At 56.2% G+C, this 4,638-nt stretch overlaps 1 long non-coding RNA gene across 1 annotated transcript in view; it reads left to right on the forward strand.

Moving 5' to 3' along the window:
* Nucleotides 1–4,273, forward strand: part of LOC147621701 (uncharacterized) — a 139,985-nt gene extending 135,712 nt beyond the window's left edge. The window contains exon 3 of the long non-coding RNA XR_015269902.1: nucleotides 4,202–4,273. This is a non-coding gene — a long non-coding RNA (uncharacterized LOC147621701). The remainder of the gene's footprint in view (nucleotides 1–4,201) is intronic.
* Nucleotides 4,274–4,638: the final 365 nt, after the last annotated feature.

A 4,638-nucleotide genomic window follows, 5' to 3' on the forward strand; every position in this document is an offset into this window, starting at 1 on the left:
TACAATCTGTGTACCGGGGGCGTCACCTGCACTTCAGAACGCCCGCGGATCATGCACGCACTCGGATGGATGTACGCATGAGTGTTTGCCTCAACGACTACGCCGCGCGGTGAACTCAACTGGATGTGGGGAGGCGTATTTGCCCAAGTGTCTGCGTGGGTGGACTTGGAAGGATGGTGCGAGGAGGACTGTTTTCTGCCAAGGGTGTTGTTTGGATGCCCCCCACATTGTGCACTCTCTTGGAAACGCCCCTTCGGAGTCTTGGAAACGTGGAATGTTCCACGATACGGGAAACCTGCTCCTTTCTCTTTCTTGTAGTCTCTTGGATTTGCTACTTTGATGTGGTGCGGTCATACCAGCACGCTAACTTTGTAGTTAAGCGCGCTTGGGCTAGAACAGTACTGGGATGGGTGACCTCTTGGGAAGTCCTGGTGCTGCACCCTTTTTGGGCCAGAGCATCACTATGCCCCCCGGAGCCGTGCTGTCACGCCCCCTGCCCCCGGAGCCGTGCTCTTCACGGCCCCTCGCCTGTCCCCTCGTCGGAGCCGTGCCCTTCACGCCCCCTCGACCCGCTGCAACATGCCGTGGCATCACGCTCCGCCGGCCCCCTGCGGTGCCGTGCGCAAAACAGCCCTCGGCCCGCCCCTCCACAGTGCCGTGCTCGAACACCTCTCGACTCGCCCCTCGCGTGTCGTGCCCTCACGTGCCCCTCGCCCCCCCAGCCCCCCCGCGTGCCGTGCTGTCATGCCCCCTGCCCCCCGCATGCCGTGCCCTTCACGCCCCCCACCCTCGGAGCCATGCCCTTCACGGCCCTCGGCCCGCCCCCTCGGAGTCGTGCCCTTCCTGCCCCCTCGGAGTCGTGCCCTTCACGCCCCCTCGACCCGCCGCCGCGTGCCGTGGCATCACGCTCCGCCGGCCCCCCGCGGTGCCGTGCCCTTCACGCCCCCTCGGCCCGCCCCCCGCGGTGCCGTGCCCAAACACCTCTCGGTTGGCCCCCCCACATGCCGTGCCCTCACGGGCCCCTCGCCCCCCCACCCCCCGTGTGCCATGCGCTCACCCCAACCCCCAGCCCCCCCCCGCGGAGCCGTGCTCTCGCACTGCATTGTGTGCCCCCCCGCCCCCCCGCCCGCCCTCCCGAAGCCTTGCCCTCATGCCCCCCTCGGCCTGCATGCCGTGCCCTCATGCCCCCCGCGTGCCGTGCCCTCACGCACGCTTGGTCCTCGTGGTGCCGTGCCCGAACACCCCCCCCACTCGCCCCCCGGGAGCCGTGCCCTCATGCCCGCCGACCCCCGCGGTGCCGTGCCCGAACACCCCCCGCCCGCCCCCCGGGACGCCGTGCCCTCACGCCCACCGTCCCCGCGCGGTGCATGCCTGAACCCCCCAGGAGCCATGCCCCCTGCCCCCCGTGGTGCCGTGCCCTCACGCTCCCCCCGGCCCTCGCGGTGCCGTGCCCGAACAACCCCCCTCCCCCCCGCGAGCCGTGCCCTCACACCCCCCCGGCCCCCGCGGTGTTGTGCCGCCCGAACACCCCCTCGCCCGCCCCCTCTGGAGATGTGCCCTCACGCCCCCCTGGCCCCCGCGGTGTACACCCCCCGCTTGCCCCCCTGGACCACGTGCCCTCACGCCCCCTGGCCCCCACGGTGCCGTGCCCGAAGCCCCCCTCGGAGATGTGCCCCCCGGGCCCCCGCGGGGCCGTGGCCTCACACCCTGGTGCCGTTACCCCCCGGGCCGCGGAGCCGTGCCCTCACACCCCAGTGCCGTGCCCCCCTAGGCCCCCGCCCGCGGAGCCGTGCCCACACCCCGGTGCCGTGCCCCCCGGGCCCCTGTCTCGTCTCGCAGAGCCGTGGCCTCACACCGCAGTGCCGTGCCCCCCACCGGCCCCCTCGTGGAGCCGTGCCCACCGGCCCCCCGCGGAGCCGTGGCCTTACACCCCTAGCCGTGCCCCTCGGCCCCTCGTCCCCCCCTGTCACACCCCCGGCCCCCCGCCGCCGTCACAACCCCCGGCCCACCCCCCGGAGCCGTGCCCTCATGCCCCCCACCCCCTCGCGGAGCCATGCCCGAAACCCCCCCTGCGAAGCCATGCCCGAACCCCCCCCCGGCGAGCCGTGTCCTCACGCCACCCGGCCCCCGTGGTGCTGTGCCCTCACATCTCGATGCCATGCTCAAACACCTCGGTGCCGCGCCACCCGGCCCTCGTCGAGCCGTGCCCTCACACCCCGGCCCCCATGCTACTGTGCCCGAACACCCCCAGCCCCCGCGGTGCCGTGTCCTCGCACCCCGGTGCCGTGCCCGAACACCCCCCGGCCGGCCCCCCTGGTGCCGTGCCCGAACACCCCCGGAGCCGCGCCCCCCGGCCCCCCGCAGAGCCGTTGGATCTACCTCATCGAACGATACACTTGGTATGGAAGGATCCATCTTAAAAAGATAAGCTGACATGTGGACAAAGGTCTCTTGTATAATCCATCCTTTGGCCATACTTACCTTTGCTTGTATTTGTTGTCAAACAAAGTCTTTGAGAGTCTTCATGAATCTCTTGAGGAAAAACATCCACCGTGTATGTACCACTCCACAAATACCTATCTCCTCCTACAACATAGACAAGGACATGTACTTGATTGACAAGAATGGAGTGTGGAAATGTATCTTCAATGGCACACATGGCTTCCATTGCTAAACTTTGAGCCATCGCTATGTCCAACTTGTCAGTCTCTTTAGAGCTAACAAACCTATGCATTGAGTTTACTTGATTGGAGAAAACAACATATAATGAGTTTAGGGAATAATAGAGAGGAATACCAAAAGATTGTAATGTGTACCTCACTCAAGTAATGGATATCATGATACGTGATATGATATTATTGAGACATTTGAAGAGAGTAAAAGATAGAGAAAGAGACTTACTTGCAGTATCTTATGCCAATCATGAGACTTAAGCCCCAAGAGTTGTGATAATTGTGCACATTTCTTTTGGGCACCTTTCTTTCTCTTCTTGCTATCCTTGACTTGTTTCTTCTTGGTGATCACCTTTTTCTTGATCTTTGCAAAGGCACCTCTTAACAAGTGTATGTAGCCTGTTGGAGTTCCAATGGAAGCAATGATCTTATTGACTGTTTCTTGCTCTTTTGTGGATAAAACCATGGGGCCTTTGGAAGAATCCACTTTTGTGGGACTTAGGTAAAATATTGTCGAAAATGGAAGGCGGTTTAAGAGCCTTATCCTCTCTAATACCTATGGAATCATACATATCAATCATGCACTCCCAAAGTTTTGTGCTATATTCTTAAAGATGTGCATTAGAGATCCAAGACGTGTTGGATCTTCAAATTACACCAAGCGTAAGAATATGGAGTATCTTGACATACCTAAGGGTAGTTTATTGGGGGGTGGAATTCGTGAATAATGCTCTTTCCACTCTTTTGCCCAAGCCATCATATTCCTCTTTAATAGAGTCATACCGAGGGTGGTTTTGTATTGTTCATATGTCATATGAAGAATTCCATGCCACCCTCTTGGTTACTACACATGCCATAATCTCTATTGAGAGAGAGTCAGTACTTTACCAAGGAACTTTTAAATCAAATAATCAAGCTAGGTATCCTTACAAGGATAACCACATCCAAGTCATGGAGCTAACATCTATATTGATATCAAATGAATATACTTAACCAAAACACAACATTTACTTAAAGACCATCCAACAATTAAAGTTTTAATCACTATATAGAGAAAACTCTCTTTTAATCTAAAAAATATCTATGCCATTGGAAATCTTCATATGAGAACAAAACTAGCATCTCAAGGGTATTGAGCACTAAGCTAGTGGAAAGTTAAAAAATAAATAAAGAAAAAATTCCTTTCATTGAAGGACGCCAAGTAGATATGAGACCTGGGAAAAAGCAAGCACCAAAAGCATCCCAAGGACGGAGAGCTCGGTAAGCATAAGGGTCGAAGCCCCCTTAAAATAAATAAATATATATATATATATATATGATATATAATATATAATATATAAGGCAACACTTATGACAGTGCTGATGAATCAACAATGCTTGGTTCCTGATCGAATGTCAATCAGTGTGGGGGATGTGATTGGAGCCAACGAATATCTCCTGAAATTTAGAGCTAGTACCTGTGGCAGCTCAGGTGGACCAGTTGCATCATTTGATGAGCCTCTGAAGTTGTATGGTGTTCATATCCGTAGGAACTTTGATGATCGTTTGACTTCAAGCGCTGAATCCAATTTTAACATAGCTACTAGTGTCAATCATCCCCTTGTGATTGGAGCTGTGCAGTTCAGCAGTTGTTTTTAGGCAGATCTTGTCTTTGTTGTTCATCTTCTCCTCTGTCTTGGCTATTTCAATTTTCTGTTATTTTTCGCTGCACATCTTGACATGGTATTAGAGCTCGAGTGTGATACCTTTGAGATAGAGAGAGAGATCTTGGTGGACAGATTTTCACGGTGCTGATTGGAGGAAGTTTCGGGATGTTCGGGACTTGGAGGAGCAGGTAGAAGGTGGCTGTCATTGCTGGAAGCAACCTTGCAGTTGGTTGCAGCCTTTTCTTCATCTTTTTCCGACCGTCCCCTTCACACTATGTGACTTCTTGACATGGTAGAAGGGAAGGGGTCATCTTCAGGAG

Source organism: Cibotium barometz, chromosome 30, assembly GCF_041138505.1.
Source record: "Cibotium barometz isolate CiBa-2024 chromosome 30, ASM4113850v1, whole genome shotgun sequence".
NCBI lineage: Eukaryota > Viridiplantae > Streptophyta > Polypodiopsida > Cyatheales > Cibotiaceae > Cibotium > Cibotium barometz.